At 55.0% G+C, this 24,813-nt stretch overlaps 2 long non-coding RNA genes across 2 annotated transcripts in view; both read right to left on the bottom strand.

Annotated features, from left to right (window-relative positions):
* Positions 1-466: 466 nt before the first annotated feature.
* On the bottom strand, positions 467-7,366 carry LOC113624080 (uncharacterized). Its single transcript, XR_003434204.1, has 2 exons — positions 866-7,366; positions 467-809 (listed from the first exon to the last, which is right to left on the bottom strand). It is a non-coding gene; the product is annotated as an uncharacterized LOC113624080 (long non-coding RNA).
* Positions 7,367-15,368: 8,002 nt separating this feature from the next.
* Positions 15,369-24,813, bottom strand: part of LOC113624081 (uncharacterized) — a 38,913-nt gene continuing 29,468 nt past the window's right edge. Inside the window, exon 3 of the long non-coding RNA XR_003434205.1 lies at positions 15,369-22,313. This is a non-coding gene — a long non-coding RNA (uncharacterized LOC113624081). The remainder of the gene's footprint in view (positions 22,314-24,813) is intronic.

Here is a 24,813-nt window from a genome sequence, read left to right as displayed (position 1 = left end):
CCATGGCTTCGGCACCACAGATGCAGGCTGCCCTGGGGACAGGACCTGACCTCCTGGCCGCTGGGGACTGAGCACTCTCGCCCTGGGACTCAGACGGGGGGATCTAGGCACCCAGGCAGCACGTCACTACACACTGTCGTGCTGGGAAATCCTCCAGTAATTCCGGTCCGTTTCCACTTGCTCCGTCAGAGCCCGCGGACATCACTGTAGATATAGGCCCCCGAGAACTGATGCGAGAACTCTTGTCAAGGTCCCAGTTCCCAGAAAGGGCTTGAGGAATCAGCCATCATTGCTGTTGAAGCATTGCACGTATGAACCACCTCAGAGAAGCACACGGGATCCCAGAGTTCCGGACAGGATTCTCCATCCATCAGGGCTCTTGGCTGCAAAACAGATCAATTCTGACCGCCTGCAGCAAACAAGGGCTTTTGTTTTGGTTTTGGTTTTCGTTTTCGTTTTGTTGTCGTTACTTTTTTAAGGACGTTGCAGGCTCACAGAATAGATAGGAAGCTACAAGTCAGAGGCAGAAATCAAATGAGCCACAGTGAGATCAGCCAAAGGCAGTGGTGACCACCTAGGCAGACCCGCTGCTGTCAGACCACCTAGGCAGACCCGCTGCTGTCAGACCACCTAGGCAGACCCGCTGCTGTCAGACCACCTAGGCAGACCCGCTGCTGTAACACCACCTAGGCACACCTGCTGCTGTCACACCACCTAGGCAGACCCCGCTGCTGTCAGACCACCTAGGCAGACCCACTGCTGTCTCACCACCTAGGCAGACCCGCTGCTGTCAGACCACCTAGGCACACCTGCTGCTGTCACACCACCTAGGCAGACTTGCTGCTGTCAGACCACCTAGGCACACCTGCTGCTGTCACAGCCTGCGTCTCCGGCTCTGGGCCCCAGCACGGTTACCTCCACCACTGATGACACAGTCACGGTCTGGACCACAACACGAGCCCTGCAGTCGGGGGCAGAAGAGGGGGAACTCTGTCTCCCTGCTCCCATAGCGGGAGGCAGGCAGGAAGTGGGGACCACTCTACATGAAAGGGGGACTCATGATGGAAAGCCAAAACAGGACCTCTGTCTAGTACTGGAACCCAACTCAACTTCATGGAAATGGCTCCTCAGCTACTGGTTCTGGAAGCAAGAGCAGAAGTTTTCCAGGACAAGCATGGGGAAGGGGCTCTGAGCAGGACAGCCCTTGGCAACTGGTGAGCGTGAGCCCCTCCAGACAGTCCAAATGGAGGGTTCGATGGGATCTGGAGTGTGACTCTGGAGTAACCTCAGCCCGACTCTCTGCACCCATCCCTCCCCTGTAGCACATCTCATCTTAGCTCAGAGCAAGGCTGCCTGCAGAGGGGATGCTGCCTGAGTTGCATCCTGCAAGTCATGGAAAAGACAACCACGCACATGAGATCACTCTGGTGGGGGGGCGGGGAGGCCGTACAGCGAACAGGTGAGCGTTTTAGTAAAACGAGGAACCCAGCTGGTAGCCTGGGTGACCAGGAGCAAGCGCCTGTCCTTGGTCCACAGCGGGGTCCACAGCTCTCCCCGGGGGTGCAGACCATGATGGCAGTTGGAAATCTACTTTCCTGCCTATTTTAATATGTGTCCCCCACGAAGGGGTCTTTGTGGTTCGTCACATGTCCCCAACGCAGAAAGCATCCCTGCTGCCGGCAGATCAAAATGGGGTCCCTGTTTCAGGAGGAAGAAACACCCATCATCAGAGACAGGGAGTCAAGCCAGGGAGGATGCCGTGCAGACGGACCTTGTTGAACTAACTCTCCTCCCGTAGCCTCTCCAGGTGTTTTCGTTCCTTTTCCACAGTTTCCTTTCTTCATCCAACCTAGTATATAAGCACTTAGGTTCTGCCACGTCTCTGGGCCTTCGTTTTCCTGTAGGGCCCCCATGTACAGGTAAAACTCTGCATGCTTTTCTCCTGTTAATCTGTCTTAGGTCAGTTGAATCCTCAGGCCCAGCCGGAGGCCTAAGAGGGGAGAGGTCAAGCCTTCCCCCTCCCTCCTGGGGGTGCAGCCAGACGCCAGGGGCGCATGTGGAGCCTGTGGAAGTCCAGGAGGGGCCTTGGGAGCAGAATGGACCTCGGATCCTGACTGAGGGGAGACGGAACAGACACAAAGCTCCAGCCGCAGGTGTCGTGCAGGCCGAGTGGGGACAGATGACCAGTTCACCAGCCCCTCCCTGCCCACCTCACTCAGTCCGTCCCCTGCCCAAACCCTAGGGATTCCAGGTCTCCAGCCCGTGGCAGACAGTTGGGAGACAAGGGAAGGGAGAGTTGGGAGCAAGAGAATGGGGTTCCCAGAAGATGACTCAGGATCTAGCCCCCAGAATGTGCCCCATCTCTAATAAAGGCCACGAACAAGCCTGTGCCCATCCCATGGGATGGCAGCACCTACACGGCGTTGCTGTCAGCAAGCCAGACCTGCAGTAACGCCAAACCCCTAAAAGGCAACCAGGACTCCAGCCAAGTCAAAGCCCTGCATCGCCAATAAATTACACAGACTCTGGGCAATCAGCTCTCCTGGAGAGGCTTTCCTTTTCTCCTCTGGACGGTGAGGTCCGGTGGGTTTTCCTACTGACCTGTAACATCCCAGGTTTAGGATGTCAGGCTAATACTGCTGTTAAAAATAACCTCTTCAAACGGCAAGGTTCTCCCCGTTAAGTCCTTATAGAGTATAAAAAGAAAACCAGCCAAGCGAGCACGGAAATCCTGTTTTTAGGACAAATTTCCTTTGGGTTATAAGTAAGCAGATCTTAGCGGAAAGGAGCCCCGAGGCCGGGTCTACGAGGCCCAACTGCTTTGCCCCTTCACCTGGCCACACACATGTCTGGTATAAAGGATGTGACAGGCCCGGGGGGGAGGCAATATTTCTGTTGACAGCTGTTGCCAAGGTAACATCAGGCCAGGCTGCAAACAGGTAGAAAGAGCTGGCTCTTTTTGTAAAGCACCAGGAAGCTGATTAAATTTTCTTAGAATTACAGGTGGGGGCCGAGAAGCCTATTCTTCTTGAGCAACTCGCGGCTCAAAGCTGGACTGGAAACAAAGAGACATGGCGCTCGTACCTGTGCTGCCGTGAATTTCCCAGGGTTACCCAGGGAAATCGCTTCTCTGTTTCCCCACCTGCAACGTGAAGGGTTAAATCCGTGGAAAAGCTCCGGGGCTTCAGGGCTCCCCTCAGTAGACATCCTGGGCAGGAGCCCACTCTCATCGGTTTTTTCCCCAGAATATAGAAATGGATTTATTTTTCACCCGTCTCCATCTTGGCGTGTCCAAGTTCAATTACAGGTTAAGTAATAGTGGACCTTGTGTTTCAATCAAAATGCAATACTTATCCCATCTAGCTCTAGAGGGTCCAATGAAGTGGAAATAATGTATTCGTAATGATTATATCAAAATCATCCATCTTTGAAGAACACTGTCTTAGGAAACACAATTTTATTAAACTTCAATAAGAGCAGGTGCGGTATCAATTAAACTAAAAACTATTGATCAAAATTGCTTTTAGGAGAGAAAACGGGTAAAGGTCTCTGGGCCCGCGGGGCTGCTGCTGCGAATGTGGCATCACCCCCGCAAGTGAGCCGGGTCCCTCAGTCCTGGAGGCTCAGCGGCCTCCTGCCCCGGGGACCTGCTGACCCATGGCCCCGGGCCTCTGCTCCACGACTGGTGTCCGCGTCCCCCCTGCTTCTCACTAGCTGGGCTTCCCCTCAGTGGGAAGAGCTGGCGCCCACTTTTCTCTAGCTTCCTTCTCAGAAGAGATAAGACGTTTCTGTTGCAGGGAAGGAGGTTGTTCTCTCCTGTCTCCTCTCCCGTCTCCTCCTGCAGGAGGTCACTCCAGTGACTGTGAGGCTGATGTTTCCACGCACGTCGGGGAGCTTCTCTACCTCCGCGCAGTAAATTCCCCCCTCCGCGGCCTTTCTGCGAAGGTCCAGCACTCGCTCTGGGTGAGGTGCAGGCAGGATGTGAGGTCTCGGTGGCGGCTCCGGCACCTCACCGTCCAGCTGTGGGATTTCAGGCTGCAGATGTGCTCACTCACGTTGGAGGCTTCTCATCTGAACTGTAAGTGCTTTGTTCATCTGCTTTTCTTCACAGAACGTCTCCTATATTCCTTGTTTTCCTCCTTCAAGCCTTTGGAAGGAGGGGAGCGTGGTGGGCCCTCTATGTGGAGGACAAAATCATCACATCTCCTGACTTAAAGCCTCCTTCTGCAGCTGGATGCCCTCCTGCCCACCAGGGACACAGGGTCCTCCTCTCTCCTCCCTCCCTCCCTTCGTCCCCGAAGGGCCCTCCTTGTTCACGCTGTGCCTCCCGCCGCTGGGCAGGGGCAGAGGACCGCAAGCCCTCATCCAAGGGGTTCACTCGTGACCCGCTTTTCACTCAGAAGAAATGCATCCAGACGGGCAGCGTGCCAACACCTCACGGACGGAGCCAATGTGTCCCTTCCAGTCCAAGCGCGCCTGACAGGGATCCTGGGGGCTGGCCCATGGCCAGGCTCCTTCCTCCATGGGCCTGTGTCTTGAGCTCACAGCTCCACGGTTGCCCAGTCATCTCAGAACTGTGCCTCTGTGGGCGGCTCTGCCAGCCAGCAGGTCCTTCCTGGCACTGAATGGGCACCCTTAGTGCTTTAGACAGCATCTCGCCGTCCTGGTCCCTATCTGGTAGGCTCAGGCCCAGCATCCCCTCGTCCATCACCCAGACCTGCCATAAGCCACTGTCCACAGTGCCTTGACCTGTGGCTGGAGGTCCCAGTGGGCACTGGGGAGCAGGCCACGAGTCCCCGAGTAGACGGGGTGTTCACGGGTCAGACCAGGCCTGGAGGGCGAGGACGAGGGGGCCAAATGCCTGATGGAGAGCAGGGGCAGTGGCGGGAACGACGGCCAGGGCCGCCTCTGTCCTCCGTGCCCTGCACTTTGCTCCCTCCCAGCTCCTGCAGGGGCTGTGGAGGCCCAGCCCTTCACGGGCCACAAAACGTGGAAAGTTTTATATCAGGCTTCTGCTGAGAATTTCATTTGAATGAATGTTTCCTCAGCTATAAAATTCAGTCACCACTGAACGGTACACTTACACATGGTTAAAATGGTAAATCATGGTTATATTTGACTACAATAAAAATGATTTTCTGATCAAGGGCTGGATCAGATCATCTCTGAGGCCCTTTTTGGCCCCAGATTCTGTCCACTGTCATCTGAGATGTGACCGATGCACTACAGTGAGAAGACGGACTCCACGCAGGGGTGGTCTGTGCTGCTCGGGGAGACGCGCTCACCAGGGAGAAGCACAGAGAAGGTCTGAGGTTTTCGCGTGAGGAACAGGAACCCCGAGGCGCTTGGGGACTGGGCACACCTGGGCAAGACCATGTGCCTCCACAGGCCTCAGAACCAGGAGCGCCCAGAGGAGGTGACCTGTGCATCCAGGGACCAGGAGGCCCACCTGGCATCTGGCTCACCCCTAGGAAAAGGTGGGGTCACGGGCCCTTGGCTTCAGGAGGAGGGCAAAACTTACGCTGCCTCCCCAGCCCCGCCGACACTTGAACCTTGGCCGTGATACGCGAGCCGAGGAAGTGGGGGTCTGTCACAAGAGGGGAAATCCTGCCCCACCCTGACACCCCCTGGATGGCTCTGCTGTCTCCAGAGGGGAGAAGAGGGGACCAGTGGGAAACAGGGGGTTTTCCCAGGCGCTTCCGTGCTGGGTCCCGCTTCTTCCTCAAAAATAAGCCACCAGATCAGCACAGCTGTGGCCAGGCCCCTCATGACCTCCAGGCCGGGGCTAGCAGAGCCTCCCTGCTAACAGTAGCTGTTAGCCGCTGTGTCAAGACAGGGTACTCTCAGTTCACCCCTGCAACAGCCCTGAGGTGCAACCATTTATCATCATTTTACAAAAGCAGTGGCCTAGGCACAGAGAGGGTTATCTAGCAGCCCAAGGTCACACAGCTGGGGAGTGGCAGAGCCAGGACTCAAAACTCCAAAAGTCTGGTCAAATCTGCTGCCCCAGATGTTGCCTTTTCCTCCCTCAGAGCCAGGAAAGCAGTGAGCGCTTGATAGTTTTACTTGGGCAAGTCACCTCTCAGCCGCATATTCTCCTCACCTGAAAAGTCAGGTAAGAGGCCCAAGACATGGAGGGGGGAGCTGCCAATCCTCTTGAGTCTAGACCCCGAGCTGGTGCAGCGTCCCTTCTGCTGTACCCTGCTGGTCAGAGCAGTCACAGGCCAGTCCAGGCTCAAGAAGAGGAGAAACAGATCCCGTCTCTCAAGGTAGGTATACCTGTCTCCATTTCACAGATTCATCAACTGAGGGTCAGAGAGGTCAAGCACCCAGGGTCACAGAACTTGTGACATGGAACCGAGATCCACACCCGGGACTGTAGCCTGGTCTGTCTGATCTAAAGTCTGGACTCTTCTGCTGGCCTCAGTGTGTGCTGGGGCAGAGCTGATGGGTCAGGACTGACGGCCAACTTCACCACCTGACCCGGCGGTTCCCCGCCCGAGCTGCAGCCTCACCTGGGTTACTTTAAGATCACGGATTCCCTGGCCCTGCTCCCAGGGTTCGGCTTTAATTGGTCTGAGGTGGAGCCTGGACGCTGGGAACTTTTTAAGCGCCCAGGTGGTTTTCATCGAAGCCAAGGGCTGGGGACACTGTTTCAACCAAACAGGTTCCCTCCCTGCCTGTAGCCTGTGTGTGGGACCCTCCCCTGGACCCTCCTTCCCTGACCCTGAGCATCTCATGCCAGTCCTGCCCCTGTCCCTCCCTCCAACCCCCCCTCCAAGTCAGAGGGACTGTCACCAGGTCAGCAGGTTTCCCAGACAGAGGAGAGATGTTCGGTCCCTATGCAGTTAGGGGCTGGAACGAGCGGCCCCCAGCAGAGCAAGTCTAGGCCCAGCTCTGCTGGCGGGCCAGGGATTTAAATCCCAGCTCTGTCACTTACTAGTTGAGGCATCTTTGATGTACAGAGTGTGATCTCTACTTCACAGAGGGTTTTCAAGGCTCTGAAGAGGGAATAACTGTAAAGAGGCTTTGTAAAAAGGCTTTTACACAGAAAACTACAAAATACCATTTGAAGAAATTAAAGCCCTAAATAAATGGAAAGATATCCCTTGTTTGTGGATCAGAAGATTTAACATCATTAAGGTTTAAAATTGTCAATATTGCTAATACTATGTGAATTGACGTATAGATTCAGTGCAACATTAGGCTTAAAAACACTCTCACAGCCAGGGAATCAGAAGGCTGCTGGACATCCAATGTAAGATGCACAATTTTTTTTGTTGTTGTTGGTGGGAATGTAAGTTGGTGCAGCCATTATGGAAAACAGTATGGAGGTTCCTCAAGAAAACTAAAAATAGAGTTGCCATATGGTCCAGCAATCCCACTCCTGGGCATGTATCCAGAGAAAACTATAATTCAGAAGGATACGGGGCTTGCCTGGTGGCGCAGTGGTTAAGGATCTGCCAATGCAGGGGACACGGGTTTGATCCCTGGTCCAGGAAGATCCCACATGCCGCAGAGCAACTAAGCCTGTGCACCACAACTACTGAGCTTGCGCTCTAGAGCCCAAGAGCCACAACTACTGAAGCCCACGTGCCACAAGTACTGAAGCCCGCACACCTACAGCCTGTGCTCCGCAACGAGAAGCCACCGCAATGAGAAGCCCTCGCACCACAACAAAGAGTAGCCCCCCGCTCACCGCAACTAGAGAAAGCCCACGTGCAGCAATGAAGACCCAACGCAGCCAATAAATAAATAAATAAGTAAAATCTATTAGGAAAAAAAAAAGATACATGCACCCAATGTTCATAGCAGCACTATCCACAATAGCCAAGACATGGAAGCCACCTAAATGTCCATTGACAGATGAATGGGTAAAGAAGATGTGGCACATATATACAATGGAATATTACTCAGCCACAAAAAAGAATGAAATAACACCATTTGCAGCAATATGGATGGATTTAGAGATTATCATACTAAGTGAAGTATGTCAGAAAAAGACAAATACCATACGATATCACTTATATGTGAAATTTAAAATCTGACACAAATGAATATATTTACGAAACAGAAACAGACTTACATAGAAAACAAACTTATGGTTACCAGAGAGGAAAGGCAGTGGGGGAGGGATAAATTAGGAGTTTGGGATTAGCAAATACAAACTGCTATATATAAAATAGATATACAACATGGTTCTACTGTATAGCACAGGGAACTATATTCAGTATCCTGTAATAAACCATAATGGAAAAGAATATGAAAAAATATATATATATCAGTTATATACACATAACTGAATCACTTTGCTGTACACCAGAAACTAACACAACGTTGTAAATCAATTATTCTTCAATAAAAAATTAAATTTAAAAAAATGCACATTTTGTTGACATTTTAACATCCCTGAAATTAGAGTGTATCTTATAGAGGGTATCATAGTTTCGTTGTCACAGAGCCTCTCCAGCTGGCGTGCCCCCGATGGGGTCAAGGAGACGCCCTCCCAGGGTTACCCTCCTCCAATTCCAGGAACTCCGAGGGCTTGCTCCTGGGGTCTGTCCTCCTGGAGGCCACCCGAGGCAGCTGTTTGTGGGGCAAGGGGTGTGAGGATGGGCAGCCTGGGCCGATTGCACGCGTGTGCCCGTATGCATGTGTCCTCGTGGTGCAGGGTGGGTGGGATCAGAAGGGGCGGGCAAAGCTGGCTCCCCCGCACCATCACGTTTTGGTGTCTAACTCCAAGGAGGCCCAAAATTCTAAATTTGAACCTGGCCTTGCAGGCCCTCGTGAAGGCATATTTGTCAAGGTAAGAGGCCGGAACATACTTTATTTAATAGTTTATGAGCTTGATTTATAGCTTTAAAATATTTAGCCACAGAGGATGTGGGCCTCCGATTGCCCCAGGGCTTGACGGTGTTAGGATGAGGTCTGCGAAGTCCTCTCCTCTGAAAACGCCAGCCCTGGAATCGGTACAGATTGTCCCCTTTCCTGGAACGCCCTCTGCCACTCGTCTGCCTGGCCAACTGCAATTTTCCCCTCAAGTCTCAGCTCAGATTCCTGACTCCCCCTGGGCAGACTTGGGCTCACAGGGGCCTGTGTGCCTCTGTCCCTCTCAGCACTTGCTGGTCAGCGCTGCCCGGGCTGTGTGGAGGCCAGGACGCTCTGAACCTGGCCAACATCCCTGGAATTTCTGGCCCCTGGCAGGGGTGCTGCCCAGGGAAGGCCCAGTGGGCACGTGCATCACCCTGCAATGCCTTTGCCCCCTTAGCCCCGTTGCTTAAGACACTCTCGCTCCTCGAGGTGTAATGGGCACGTGAGTCACCTGGGCTCTGGTTAAAATGCAGGTTCGGATTCTGTAGGTCAGGAGCGGGGCCTGAGGGTCTGCACTTCCAACCAGCTCCCATGTGACGCCGATGTTGCTGGTTAGCATGACACCACGCTTTGAGTGGTGAAGCTTGAGAGCTCGCCCCCAGAAAGACAGGTTCAATAGATGTGTGGCTTGTAGCCAATGCTTTCGTGCAAACTGGACGATGCAGCTCAGAAATAAGCCTGCAGCTGCCCACAGGGCCCGTGGGAGAATCCAGAGCAGCCCGCCCAGAGGAGAGCAGTTCCGGGCCTCGGGGAATCACATGAGGTCGCTTGGAATCAGGGCACAGTCTCTGCAGCACCCAGGCCTGTGCCCGGCTCTTGGTTCCAGGCTCAGCAGAGCCAGCGTCCTCGGGCGGGACACCTCTTTTGGGGTCTCTGCCCCATGGGCACTGTCTGGCATCAGAGCGAGGGAGGGGACACTTTTATTAGTTATTTATTTTTAAAACTTCTGGCCGCACCGCGCAGCATGTGGGATCTTAGTTCCCTGACCAGGGATCGAACCCGCGCCCCCTGCATTGGAAGGTGGGGTCTTAACCACTGGACTGCCAGGGAAGTCCCGAGAGGGGACACTTTTAAAAGAAAGAAGGACCGGTGTAAACAGCACTTACCACGTGCCACATGCCGTTCCATGTGCTTTACTCCCATGGCCACCCTCTGAGGTGGGCACTCGCCTTCTTACTACCATCTTACGGATGGGGAAACTGAAGTTCGGAGAGAGGGATTGCACAAGGTCACATGGTGCCGTGAGGCCCCAGACAGTCTGGCTCCGAAGCCCAGGTACTTAACTAACTGACCCCGAGGCCTCTCTAGTGTGAGGCTGGGCTCAGACAGGGAGAAGGGCTGGGATCCTCTCCACCCCTCACGCCACAGCCCCAGGGCTCCTCTGCAGACATGGTCACAAACCTCTTCCAGGCGTCCCTTCTGGCTCTGGGGCTCTGGCCGCAGACAGACCAGTAGGGGAGAGTACCCCTGGCGCCCTCCCACCCCTCCTGGGAAGCCTAGGGCCTCCAGAGTGGAGGCTGGCAACATCTTCCCGGACCTGGCGGTGCCTCCTGCTGGGAAAAGCTCCTACTCTCAGATTTGAGGCTGTCCTGTTTTAAACCAGCCCTATTTTGTAACACCCCAAACTTCCCCAGCGTAAGTCCCTTCCTCGTATTATCATGGCCTGTTTTCTCCTCTGTCTTCCACCCTAATCCATGCGCTCTCAGAACTGGGGCCATTTTCCTTTTTCTCTGACTACCAGCTCTGCGCCTGGGGCACAGTAGGTGCTGAATGGACTTGCATCCTACAGTGGTGATGCACTTGCAGATCTTGCCACCAGAGGGCAGGCGCACACAGCAGCGGGAACACAGGCCTAGCCGCTGGGAGAAGGTGGGCTGTGTGGGTCCCTGAACGCCCAGCGACTGGACCTCTGGACAGGAGAAGGCCAGGCGAGCCGGCTGGGGGTTTGGACATCTCTGCAGTTCCCCTGCTAATTCCAGCCTCAGCTCCAGAGCCCCCCTTTTCTCTTCCTTCCCCTCCTCTTTCCCCTCCTTCTTTCCTCTCCTCCCTCCCCTTCCAGGTTCCTGGGTCAACCTTGACTCTGAGTGACTCTGGGCCAGGCACTTTTTTCCCTCTACGTCTTGGTTTCCTCATCTCAGCTTTTGCGTGTTTCTCCTACCTAGGGACTTGGGATCCTCGGTGTAAGGCTATACTTCCCTCAGCCTGGCCCTTCCCTGCTCTCAGGGCAGAGGTCCAGGCTGTGCTGAGTCAGAATCGTGTCCCCCTTGCTGTAAGTTGTGTCCTCATCAGGCCTCCTGCTCCATCCCTGGTGGACGGTATCTCCAGGTCTGAGTCTGTGGTGCTGCCTGGGGCTGGCTGAAGTGGCTGGACTGGCAGGACCACTCCTTTTCCAGCCCAGGAGCTGCCGCAGCCACGTCTGTGCTAGGATGCTCGCCGGACATCAGCTGGGCCAGACGAGCAGGTGGGGATGGATGGATGGATGAGAGAAATTCATGACTTGCTTCAGAGCATTTGTAGCAAAGGGATTTTCATACCCACTGCCAGCAGAACCCTAAAGCCTTCTTAAGCCTCTTGGAGCCTGGCTCCAAATGAAGTCAGCTGCGAGCCTGTCCCCCTTTTGAAGCACCCTGTCCTTTTGGGATTTCCCACTGGTGGTGGCCCTAGGGCACCAATGGCCCTGGTCTAGGCTGTCCTGGGGACAGGGCGGGGGGGGGGGTGGTGGGGTGGGCGGTAAGGATTCTACTAACTGTGAGGGTTTTATTCCTTCGTCCCGGGCTGGCTACAGCGCGAGTCAGCCAGCTTCCAAGGAAGTCCCTGGCCAGAGGGTCAGCCAGGGGGACCCCGAGATGCTCCAGCCCAAACCCCAGGGAACCGAGGGCTCTGTGACAACCCACAGCGAGCCTTCCAAGCTCCGGCCCTTCCCTTACGCCACGCTGCCTCCAGAGAAAGGGTTTCTGGGCGGGCCCGGAAACGAGATGTGTCATGACAGTGGGTTCTCGGTCCCCAGCTGAGCTCATGCTTTCTTAAGTCTCTCCTGGCACTGGGGCCACTTGTCGGGATTTGCCCGTTGCTGACCCAGGTTTCCAGGCCACTCTGTCAACACCTCCAGGACAGGGCAAAGCGCAGCTTCTCAGAGGCCCAAACAGAATCCATGACCAATATCGCAGAAACTTGACCGGCCGTGGGAGGACACCTGCCTATCCACCCGTGGGCTTCCTGGTGTCAGCATGGCTCTGTCCCTCCCTGCAAGGCTGTCCTCAGGGCAGTGAGTGAAGATCCGTGTTAGGTAGTGGGTAAGGGGTAGGAGGCGGGCAGCACCCAACGGAGGCATGCAATTTACGTGCCTGGAAGGAGGGGCTCTGCGTGTGTCTGGGGCCTGTTTCTTCTTTATGGCTCTTGCACAGTCCCTGCTGCCCTGGGGATCACTCAGAGCCTCCCAACTTCTGCTGCAAGCCCCGCCCCCCAACCTTGGCACACCCAGTCCTCTCAGGATGGCTGATCTTGTTGCCACACAGCCTAGAAAATTCTGCCTCTGGCTTGGCTCCAGTTACTGAGCCAAGATGAGGCATGAATCACGGGGCTGTGTCAGAGGAGCTGCACGCCCTGGAGCTGCCGGAGGCTGGCGGGAACCGCAGACCTCAGACCTGCAGAGCCGTAGGCCTGGCTCCTCTTTGGGGCTGACCGCCTTTCCCTCCCTGCTGCCCGCCCTCCCCAGCCGGGGGCCATGACATCATCCAGCTTCTCTGGGTCCTTCTCTCACCAGCCTGCAGTAGTTCAAAGAGCCCCCACGTGATCTGGGCCCCAGACAGCGCATGGCTGTCCCCCACTTATTAGAGGTTTGTCAGGATGAGCCAGGATATGCAAATCGTATTGCTTTTAGATTTTTCTTAGGTTACAAACACCCAATTAAAAGTCTTCTTCGTAAAGAATTCCTAGACTCCCAAGCAGACCCAGGGGACCCCAGTTTGAGGAACTCTCAGAGAGCAGAAGTTTGAAGGTCAGGAACCAGCTCAGTGTCTGGTTTGTCCAGTTGTCCAAGCACCGCCTTTCTCGGAGGCTTATTTCCTAGCTGAAGGCTCCTGTAGCTTGGACATCCTTCTCTCTGTGATTCCTCAAAGACATCCCAGTCCCTGTGGCCGTTCAGACACCGGGCTTCAAGCTTGTGGCTGCACCCAGAGGTGGCAAGCTGGCTGCCAGCCGAGGCCCCTCCGGGCAGAGGCGGGAACGCACCCAGGGCTGGGGGGCGGCGGTCTCTACCCCACCTCCGCTGCAAGGTCATCTCTCACTCCCCAACGCCATCTGCATGTTGGTAGCTCGCCACTCAGAAGAGTTTGGCCCAGGCCTCCCATCAGTGACCGCATGGGGGTCCGGGCCGCACGGGATGCTGACCTTGCCGGGAGGCCTGGCCTGAGCCAGCGGGTGGAAGGTCCGTGTACTCAGGAGGGACGCCCACTGGCTCCTCTCAGGCCCTGCGGGGAAGTCCCAACAGATAATGATACCGAGCAGGGCCCTGTGGGGCTCCTGGGCATGATATCTGTGTCCCCCATTTCTTTGATTACAGGAAACAGGCTTCATTCAGCCTCCATGACCTTCCCTGAGTTCCAAGGGGCAGATTCAAGCAGTTGTTAATTAGGGAAGGGAGGGAATGCAAGACAAGGGAGAAACAAGGTCAGGAGAACAATAGTTCAGCCTTGGGGCAAAGTGCTGGTGCCCCATCAATGGATACACGCAACAATATCTCTGAGCTGTTTTGCAGATGCTGAAACACCCTCCAGGTGGGAGAAGTTATGCTGCCTACAAGCATGTGGACCCCAGACCGGTTGGAACCAGAAGGTTGACGATGCCGACTCCCACTTACCTCCCCACCAACCAATCAGAAGAATGTCCATGAGCTGATCACGCCCTCTTTGAACTATTGCTATAAAACGTCTCACTACCCTCTGGAAGGGTGGGGGGCACAGTCTTCGGAGGCGCTAGGCTGCAGTGTTCCCTCTTTGCCTGGCAAAGAGTAAAGTTACACTTTCTCTTTCCTCCTAAATTCCGTCTTCATATTTCTATTCGGCACCAGTGTACAGAAGCCGAGATTTTGGCAAAAATAGCCTGGCACGTTCCCCTGGCCAGCCCTCCTGGAAATATGGCCCCAGCTCCCTCCTCAATGCTGGGAGGCTGCTGCCTCAGTTTCTTAGGAGGAGATGAGGAAGAGAGGATGCAGGGGCTGTAGAAACTGCTCCACACACACTACCCATGCAGACATTTGGGCTGTAAGGTGTTTAGAGCTCACCTGGCCCAAATGCTCCCCATGAAAGAGGGCTGGCCCAGGGCTCCCCGGTGGAGTCAGGGTCACCTGGGTCTCCAGGGTCCTGGCCAGACCTCTGAGCTTCAGAGTCCACATCTGAGAACCTTCTCTCAGAATTAGGCCGTGACATCAATGCACACAGATCACAGCAGAGGTGTGAAAGCCTCTTAAAAGAGGCAGGCCTGGAAGGCCCCTTCCCTCTTCCCTGCCGCTCCCCCAGTACACGCTGGAGTGACTCCTCCACGTGGGACACGGTCTGGAGGGCCCACCGCGGACGGCCCTGTCCTCAGCTCCCCACTGTCTCCTGCCACTCCCTTGCAGGCTAAGGGGTCAGGCTCTTGGCTCAACTAGACCAGCCAGCTGCTCCCTGCTGGGATTCGAATTCTGAAGAGAGAGACACAGCACCTGGGCATGGTGAGCCAGTCCTCTCGAGAGGCTAAGGGGCAGCTAGCTGCTTGGCCCAACTGTGTGGGCTCTAAATCAGATCTTTTAACTCCTGCTCTGAAGCCTCTAGAACCGCCATGGCTGTTGGCTATGCCCAGACCTGGTTTTCTACGCTCCTTTGAATTCAGTCTCTGTTATGGTTTGAATTGTGTTTCCTTAAAATTCATATGTTGACGTCCTAATCCCCAGGACCTCGGAAAACAACCTTAGTTAGAAATGGGGTCCTGGCAGATGTAATTAGTTAAGATGAGGTCATATTGGAGCAGGGTGAGCTCCTAATCCAATACGGTTGGTGTTCTTATAAAAAGGGTAAATTTGGATACAGGCCTGCATATAGTGAGAACACCATGTGAGCACGAAGGTGGCATCTACCAGCCAAGGAGAAAGGCCTGGAACATGCCCTTCCTCACACCTCTCACAGGGAACCAACCCTGCTGACACCTTGATCTCGGACTTCTGGCCTCCAGAACTTAAAATGCAAGAAGAAGGAATTCTCCTCAAGACTTCAACAAGGGACTTCCCTGGTGGTGCAGTGGTTAAGAATCTGCCTGCCAATGCAGGGGACACGGGTTCGAGCCCTGGTCCAGGAAGATCCCACATGCCACAGAGCAACTAAGCCTGTGCGCCACAACTACTGAGCCTATGCTCTAGGGCCCAAGAGCCACAACTACTGAGCCCATGCGCCACAACTACTGAAGCCCGCGTGCCTAGAGCCCGTGCTCCACAACAAGAGAAGCCACTGCAATGAGAAGCCCACGCACCACAACGAAGAGTAGCCCCCCTTCGCCGCAACTAGAGAAAAGCCTGTGTGCAGCAACGAAGACCCAACACAGCCAAAAAAAAAAAGTTGGTCCGTATGACATTCATTATTGATAAATTGACATTTTATCCATCAGTCACGTGAGCTTGGTCAACGTGAGCCCTTCCTCCAGAGATGGATCCATCTTGCCGAGTTGGCAAATCCAGTTCCGAGCCTGCAACGCTGACATCCAGAGGCCTGGTGGGTAAATAAATCCTTTAGGGTTCGGAGGCCCAGGCCCTGCAGCAACCCTTCTGGGACGGAGGGGCCTGCTGGGCACTGCCCCGCCCTGACCCACCTGCGATGGCGTTGGCTGAAGGCTCCTTCACCACAGGCTGCCCCTCCCCACGTGGCACCCGCAGAGATGAGGATTAATGGCTCTCTGACTCAGTCAGCCCTCCTCTGGGAGCCTCCCCCGAGTCCCCTTGTCTCTGGGCTCCTCCAGGAATGTGTTTTTTATCCACTTGCTACTGGGCGGCTTCCTCCAGAGTGATACTCTCGCCAGCCCTTGGAGGGTCTGTCTCGTTTTCTCTCCATTCTGTGACTCTGGGCCCACTAGCCTCTCCACCCTAACCCAGGGCCCTTGCCTAGCCTCCCCCCCAGGCCATGGTGCTGCGGCCCATCCTGACCCGGGGGCCACGGACAGAGAGCTTCTGGTCCAGACCGGGGCCCACCCTCAGCCCGGACCACAGTGGGAGGTGCCACTTGCCCTGCCCTGGTGCCTGGACGCTGCCTGCCATGCCCACCAGCCTCACCAGCCCATTTCTCCGGTCTTCTCTGACGCCCTGCCTTCCGCTCCGGGGCCCTTGGAGCTCTGCTGCTTACCATCTACTTCCGGGCCTCCTGACCCTCTGAGGCCAGCCCTGCCCGGTCACCCTGCTGTAGTCAAAGCCCCAGCTTACGTGTGCCCTGCCCTGTCCAGCCTGCACAGCCACTTCGCAAGCGGGCCTGGCAGTCCCCTGGAGCCTCCGCCCTCCACCCTGACTTCTTACTGAAGCCCTGTCTCTGCTTGAGTCAGAACCTTGGCTCCAAGCCCCAACGCCAGTCCTGCCTCTGACCCCGCGTCCTTATCTCTTTACACACGTCACCTTCTCTTCTCAGAGGTTCACTCTCTCTTTAAAACTTGGGTTGCTTCTGACTGCAGCTAGGAGCCCAGCAACACGATGATGTGCGCCAGCCCTGCTCCAGTGCTGCAGCCCCTCCCCACCCCTTTCGGTGCTGGAGCTCTTCTTTCTACGGCTTCTCTTCTCCACAAGACCATCTCTTTGCTCTCCCCCCGTGCGTGCAGCTTGGTGCCGCCTCCTGTAAAGCCCCAGTGGACACCCTGCTCCGTGCCCTTCACCCCAGCCCGGCTCCCCCGCGAGAGGCTCACAGAGCCCGGGGGCCACCGTGCTTGCGCACGCAGCTGTTCTAGGAGGAGCTGCTGAGCGGATGGGCCCACAGAAGTTTGAAGACACATTTGGGGCCTCAGTTTCCCTGCTCCTCTGGGAGCCTTTGACCCCAGTGCCCCCCAGGCTCCGGGCATTGCCCAGACTGGCCTGAGGTACACTCACCTTACCCAGAGGGCATGCCTCCTCACTGCCACCCTCCACCCCAGAGGCCCACTGCCTGGGCCTCTCCTTGTCCATCTGCCCCCGAGACTCTGTCGATCCCCCTCCCTCCTCATTCACAAAGCCTGGCGCAGCCCCCGTCGGGGTTTTTGGTGGAAGGACTGGCCTGCTGAGTGGCAAGCCTGAGGGAGAGGTAGGACCATATCGGGAGGCGGGAGGACCCACATCCGTTCCCGGCCGGGCACCCGACTGCTGCCCCCTGCAGCACCCCACACTCACCTGGTGTGGACAAAACCTCTTCCCTTGGTTCAGCCTAGCATCTGGTATAAGGGCAGATACAAATAGTCATGTTTGCAAAGGACGTTCCTCATCATGTAGCGAAACTTCTAGAAAACAAGTGGGTGCAACTGAAAAGCTCTGGGGTCAGGACCAGATCCTCCCCACACCAATGGATGGTCTCGGTCAGATCAATAACTTCTCTGCCGTCATCACATCCTCAACTGGGAAATGAGAATGCCTGTCTGCAGGGTTGTTTGAAGATCAAACATAATCTCTATGCGCTAAGCGCTTGGGATCACCACTGTGCCGAGAGGGCCCTTGAAGGCGGCAGTGAGTATTATTACTGCTGTATTCCTCTTGCCATAAAGAGTTGCTACCAGCCTGCAGGTGGCATCTCACTAGCATTTGTTCCCAGACGATCAGCCTCGGCGCTGGTGTGCCAGGGGCATATCAATTTCAGACGCTTACAAATGTCCTTGTCATCACCGCACGTTAAAGAGTTGAACATCAATTCTTTACTTGTGGGGTGACCTGGGGCAACTCTGGGAGCCCCTCTGGGCCTCAGTTTCCTACCCTGGAACCTCAGACTCACAATAGAGATGAGGACTCAGAGAGACCCTGGACCCGGGATGCCGTTCCCACCCAGGACCAGCCTGGACATCTACGCCAGGTTTTGTTTGTACCGGTGCTGGTGGCGGCGAGGGTTGCTTCCCCAAGGATGCTGACACGGTTAACTCCACACAGAGGAAAGGTGCTAAAGTGGAGAAGTTTCAGGCACCCAGACAAGGCAGCTGGGAGATGTGGGCACTGTGGCCCATCCAGTTTCTCTCACTGACACGCAGCGCTGGCTGGTTCCATGAGAAACGTCTGCTCTGCGTCCCGGGATCCTCCCCCAGGCCAGGACCAAGGGGCCGGAAACACCGAGACGCCACAGGGTACGGCAGGCAGTACTGCTCCACCGCTTCCTGGCTGGAAGACACTGGGCAAGTCACCTAACCTCTCTGGGGAGGGAAACAAGCAATCCCGGTAGAGAGGATTACAACAGTGTCCCTGGGGAGGCAGCACGGCGCTCTGCGCCATGACACTCAGAAGTAGTAGCTGGTGTTCCCTCAGCCAACGGGGTGGCAGGACTAAGACCCGAAAGCCTCCCAAGCAGACCTCAGACTCACCCTGCATGGGTGTCGCCTAAATTATCTCCTTCCTCCAGCAGATCCTCCTGAGAACCCTTGGGATCTGTGGGTGAAAACAAGGAGATGCTCACACAGCCCCAGACCAGGGCCACGGCCTCTGGGAGCAAACAGGGGAGGGGGGGCCAGGACCAGGCTGCCCAATGCCTGGGCAGGGCAGGGGTGTCAGGGGTCCCAGCCTGGCGTCCGGGGCTGGCTTGGGCAGGTGCTCACGTCTGCAACGGGTGTCCTGGCTTCACCCACCCCCGGAGGCGAGGAGGTGGATTCAGGGCGGGGCCATGGATGCCAGGTGAGACCGAGCCGATGGGCAGCTCTGGGGCTGCCACCTGCCTACTCGCATGCACGTGCACACGCACATGCACACTCGGCCTGCCTGGCACGCAGACGGGGCTGTTCTCCCAGTCCCCGAGGCTCCCCCTTGCTCCTTCCCGGGTACGAGGAAGTCTCGTGTCAGGGGCCCCTGTGCTCCAGCGCACGAGCTCCTTGCGGGCAGAGGCGTGTGTCACCCAGTGATACCCAGCAGAGGTTTGCTGCGTGGAGGGAGGGTGGGTGACCGGGTGAACGGGCGGGGCTGGGTGAAGCCGGGTGGGCACCCACTTAACACGAGTACTTTCACTCAGAGCCGCTCACAGCAGCTGCTGGAAACAACTCTCTCCATGCAGAGTCCACTAACTACCTCCTAAATAACCACCAAATAACGAGCAGAGCTGATGAAGAGCACCGCCTTCTCACAAGCAAACACTGAAGGGCGTTTCTAACATGAGTATTTGCAAATGTAACATTTGAATGCAGTGTGGGTAGATTTTCTTTTCTATCTTACTGAAAAATTTATGGTTTTATGTAGCAAACTATGTTTATGTCCCAGAATTCATGTAACTGAACTTCACAACAGGTACAAAAATCCCTCCCTGCACATGTGGGCGTGTGGGGAAGGGCACACGCCTATTCCGCCCCCCACCCCCGGGTCACACGCTTACAGCAGAAGAGCCGATCAAGGAGCCAGAAGAACCGAATTCCATTACGGTGTGATTTTAGCAGATCATGAACCTCTAGGAGCCTCAGTTTCCTCTTTGTTTAAATATATCTGCCTCTCTGGGTTTTTAAGGGAATTAAATGAATTTCTGCTGGTTGATACTTTTCCAACTGGGATATAAATTCCCTTGAGGAAATTTAGAAATGTCCTGAAGGCTCATGAAGCCATAGGATATACATGTTCCTCCTCACCAAAGTGTCAGAGCTTTGGAGAAATAATATTTCCTATGAAAACAAACATGAATTTAAAATAGAGAATAATGTATGAAATGCAAGAATTTTTAAGATGAAACTTGAGACTCTAAAGAAATTTCAAACCGGGAACTCACGGCTTCAGGCTCTGCCCCTGATCTGTTTCTTTTCGATTGTGGGTTGAGTTGTCCCCCTTCCCCCCAAAGATATGTTCTTGTCCAAAACCCCTCGTACCTGCGAATGTGACCTTATTTGGAAGAGGGTCTTTGCAGGTGAGGTCATGGGGGTGGGCCCTAATCCAGTATGACTGATGTCCTTCTAGGAAGAGGAGATGCCACGTGAAGATGGAGACACAGAGGGAGAGGTGACGGAGGCAGAGACTGAGGTGACACAGGGCAAGCCAAGGAGCACCAAGCGTCGGCCACACCGGAAGCTGGAAAAGTCTCAGAGGAAGCACAGCCCTGGTACTCTCGATCTCGGACTTGCGGCCCCCAGAGCTGGGAGGGAATAAACTTCTGTTGTTTCAAGCCCTGCATTACAGCAGCTCTAGGAAACTGACACACTCCCTGACTGAGAAAAGTGTGGGAAGCCCTAAGGCTGGCAGACCTGTGAGCACACCAGGCCCTGCCCCATCAGCTGTGCAGCCATGCGCAAGTCACTTCGCCACTCGGAGGCTCAGTTTCCATCTCACGTGGGTCCAGCCCATTCCTGGCAGATGTCGCCTGTGTCGTGATTAATGCCCACTGCTACTGTCCTGCTATTACGTGTGGGTAACTGTACCAGCGCTATCCACATCCTGGCCACTGTCTGAGGGGAGCTGGGCCTCCGGGTGGCAGGCCCGATTAGCCCAGGAGGAGGGACGCAGCTCAGGCCATGCCCCGGGGCGCCAGCCAGCGAGGCCACAGGGATCACACAGCCTGAGAGCTCAGAGAAGGTGCTGACCAGACTCGCAGCTCCCTCCGCCCGCCTCGGACCCAAGGACTGAAGCCAGTGAGGGTCGAGAGACCAGACCCCAGAGAAGCCTCTTATGCCCCCCGGCCCTGGGAGGCGGCAGTGAGATTCTACCCCAGCCCGAGGTGCCTTCCTGCTCTCAAACCAACCGACCTCGCACGGGTGCACGGGCAGGTTTCCTGGAGAAAGTGGGCTCAGACCAAGCCAGGAGGGGGCTTCACTGCAGGACCTGCCCGCCCGTCTGCACTCTGCCATCACGGGAGCCCTCGGGGCAGCACAGGGCCCAGCGCAGAGCAGGTGATGGTAAGTATTTGTTTAGGTGAATCAAAGCAGGAGGAAGGAAGGGAAGGCGATTTCCTTCCTGGCTAACCGAGGCCTCCCCTTCGCTCTGTGGAGAGTTCTGGGAACGGTCCAGCACATTTGGGGGTCAGGACAGGGGTATCTGAGCTGCCTGCTAGAGCTTTGCCCTCATCTCCTCCCGGGACCAGGCGGCTGGCCGGAGAGGGCTGTATGGCCGGGCAGCATCCACAGGGAGGCCAGCCGAGTGTGGCTCTCCAGCTGCCCCGAGAATGCATCCGGAGTCCCAGCCCCACAGCCTGCTTGGCCCCGGGAACGTCTGGGCACCGTGGCAAAGGCACCATGCAGAAGGTGGGGCTGCGGCCTCATCCAGCTCGGTGCTCCTGCTAGGAGGCCCAGCCGGCTCAGCCCGCCCAGCTCCCCCAGAGGTCAACCTGCTCGGTGACCTGAGGCCCGAGAGCCCTGCAGCCCAGCCGGTGTCCGCCCTCCACCCCACGGTCTCTCCTCTATCCTGTGGACTCAGAAGGCTCTGCACAGGAAGGGAGTGCAGTCCCCTTTTCCAGAAAGCTCTGGAAAAGAGCCCCAGCTCGAGGCTCCTCTCTCCTGGAGCCAGCGCAGACCCACATGCTCGTCCCGTCAGGCCTCACCTCACGCAGCCCGTGGGCGCCGCGGGGGCAGCTCCGTCTTCTCTAGCTCCCTTCCCGCGATGGAGTGGGCGCCCCGCTGCTCTGACTGGGTGGGGCAGAGCTCTGGTCGCCTGGTTGGCATCTTGGCACTCAAGTCCTCCTGAGAGAAACTCAGGGAGTGCTTTCCCCCCAACTTCTTCATTCACTGACCATCTCTTAGAAGACCTGAGGGCGACCTTCTCATCCATTTTACGCTGGTCTCACCGCCCCCACGTCAGGAGTCACATCTGACCCATGTGTCCATCTGAGCACGTACCGGGTGTCTGGCACTGTGGCAGACGATCTTGCACCTGCCTGCCATGCACCATCTCCCAGCTGGTGGGCATGCCAGCAAGTAAGTGATGCCCAACAGGGGCTTGAGGGTAGCGATGAGGGCACCCAGGGGCCACTGAGGGGAGACGTCCCCCAGACAGGGCAGGGAGTGCGTTCCTGGAGAAGGTGCCGGCCGCCACTCAAGTTCACAAGCTGCCATTTTTAGCACCTATTAAGTGCCCAGAGTCTACGTCCATATCTCCAACGCTCAGGAACGTCCGTGCTGTAAATCGTTACCCTCTTTACGAAGAGGAAATTGGAGGCCCCGAGAGATCAAGTGGTGTGCCTGTGACGGCGGGCTGTTCAGCCCGGGCCTCTCTGCACACCAAGCTCATCCTCAGCTCCTACGCCGCACGGCACCCCAACAAGGCAGCATCCTGCTGCAGCCCCACTTGGCAGCCTCAGAGCTGGTGAGACCTGGGGGGCGGGGATGGAGAAACGTAAGGACCTGTAGGAATGAGACCACCGCTTCCCCTTCCAAGCGCTAAAAGCAACTTCCCTGTCAGGAGGCCCGGGGCACCCCGGTGACCCGTCTTAGCGGGGTTGGGGTGTCAGGACAGGCAGGCTGGGAGCATGCGGTCTTCCCACCCACGGTCTTGGGCCCTCAAGCTTTGGGATCCACAGCAATTCTCCCGTCCAGGGGCAGCTTTCAGTGCCATAAACGCTTGGGGCCACAAGGTGGCGCCTGCACCCCTCCCTCGGGGCCAAGAGCTCAGACAGCTTGAACTCAGCAAGGCAGCTGGGGCACTTGCTGCGGGGGACCAGAGACAGCTTCTGCCAGAGGGGCATCCTGGAGCCTTTCAGAATGCGGGGCCTCGGTGATGCCAGGGATGGGGAAAGGACCCCCAAGACGGAGGGAGGACCTGGAGGTCTGAAAGTGTGCTTGAGACAGTTCCCACCGTGGCTGCACCTGAACCCAGATTTACAAGCAACGTCCTAGTTTTACATCACAGTTCCCCAGCTGTCATGAATACTCTGTCCTTGTCACCTTGCACATTCCAATGTTTTTGTTCAGAGAAGACTCATAGGGTCTGTGGGCAAAGTTGGAGGGACAGGAACCTGGAGAGATGGGCCTTGAATGCCAGGGTAAGGAGTTTGTTTAGGACTCAGAAGGTGACAGGGAGCCTCTGGAAGGCTCTAGCCCACTCTGGCTGCATGTGAGGGGAGTAGGCAGGGTCACTAGGGAATAAGCTACATCCTGCATTGGGGACCTGGGCAAGGAAGTGGAGCAGAGATGGACCCTTCCCAGAGATGGTACCCCTTGTCCTGACACTTCTGCCCCGTGTCTGCACCCTCAGCTCCACATCCTTCTCTACATGGTCACACGAGGGCACGTCCTCCCACCTCAATGCCCTCTGCCACCCTTGGTCCCAGGCTCAGTCTTCCTATCAAAGCATGACCTTCCTATGTCCCATTCTTTCCAAGCTCTGCTAAGAAGGAGCGGATAAGCTCACGACCACTCTGTGCCTCTGGACTAGCAGGTATGTATACGCACATAATCCTTCTGTTTCAATGTCTTAGCCCAAAGGGGGGACCCGTAGTGAAATTTCAGGCAGAATGGCAGGCCCGTATTTGGAGATGACCAAATATGGAAGGTAGGAGCCTTCTGAAGTGCCTCAAATCATATGAGAGAAATAGGTCCCCGTCATAACCAGTAAAATCAGCTCCCTTGGACCCTAGGACTCTTCTCTGGTTCCCAAGGCCGTCTCCTGCTTAATTCACAGTAACAATACATCGACCAGCTGGTCCACCGTTAGCGTCTGGCTCTGCCCCAGGCCCCCCTTACTGTAGCTAGAAGGTGGTTACAGTTTGAACTCGGAGCAAGGGACAATTTGCGGCCCAGCAAGATGAAGTAAGAGGAAGTCCTGGGACTTCTCTGGTGGTCCAGTGGTTAAGACTCCACTTTCCCAATGCAGGGGGCCCCGGGTTCAATCCCTGGTCAGGGAACTAGTCCCACATGCATGCCGCAACTAAAGGATTCCACACGCCAAAACGAAGACCCTGCGTGCCGCAACTAAGACCCGGCGCAGCCAAATAAATAAGTTAAAGAAAATAAGAGGAAGTCTTATTTTAATTATTTGCCATAATAGTTTCAGAAAGAGGGGTAGATTAGCTCAGCCCAGTATGATTGGCATTTGGCAAAATCTAGAGAAGCAAGTGTTCTGATTGCTTAGGATTTAACAGGGATGCTATTACTGTTTAGCCATTAACATTTCAAACGTGATCCAGATGCAGTTTTAAAAGTGGATAAATCCACCAGAAACTAACACAACATTGTAAATCAACTATACTTCAATTAAAAAATGGATAAATCCAAGTTTAATAAATGGATAAATCCAAGGAAAGTTTTTTAAAAAAAGAAAGAAAAGACACTTTTACATGGCAAAAAGCACTATAAGCAAAGTCAAAATGACATACTGAAGGAAAGTACTTGTGATACATATATCACATATATATATATATCATATATATATGATATGTATATATGTATGTATCATATATGTATATATGTATATACATATATGTATATATGTATGTATCATATATATATGATATGTATATATGTATATATATATGTATGTATATATACATATATATATATCATATATATATATCTCAAAGATAAAACACGAATATGATTAATATTTAAAGAACTCTTTAAAATGTGAGGGAAAAGACCAAAGTTCCAACAGAAAACTGGACAAAAAACATGGATATACAATTCACTAAAAATGAAATAAATGGCCCTTAAACATAGTAAAAACATATTCAACTTCACTCATAATAAGAGAAATACAAATTGTAACTATACTGAAATGCCATTTTCACCCATCAGGTCGGCAAAAATTCAAAAGCTTGACAACACACCACATGGAGAGGCTGTGGAGAAATTGGCGTTCTCTGGCATTGCTGGTGG

This window comes from Aethalodelphis obliquidens, unplaced genomic scaffold, assembly GCF_003676395.1.
Source record: "Aethalodelphis obliquidens isolate GAN/ISIS:26980383/991018 unplaced genomic scaffold, ASM367639v1 scaffold12, whole genome shotgun sequence".
Lineage (NCBI taxonomy): Eukaryota > Metazoa > Chordata > Mammalia > Artiodactyla > Delphinidae > Aethalodelphis > Aethalodelphis obliquidens.
The sequence above is the reverse complement of the archived record's forward strand: the minus strand, read 5'-3'. Positions and strand labels throughout refer to the sequence as shown.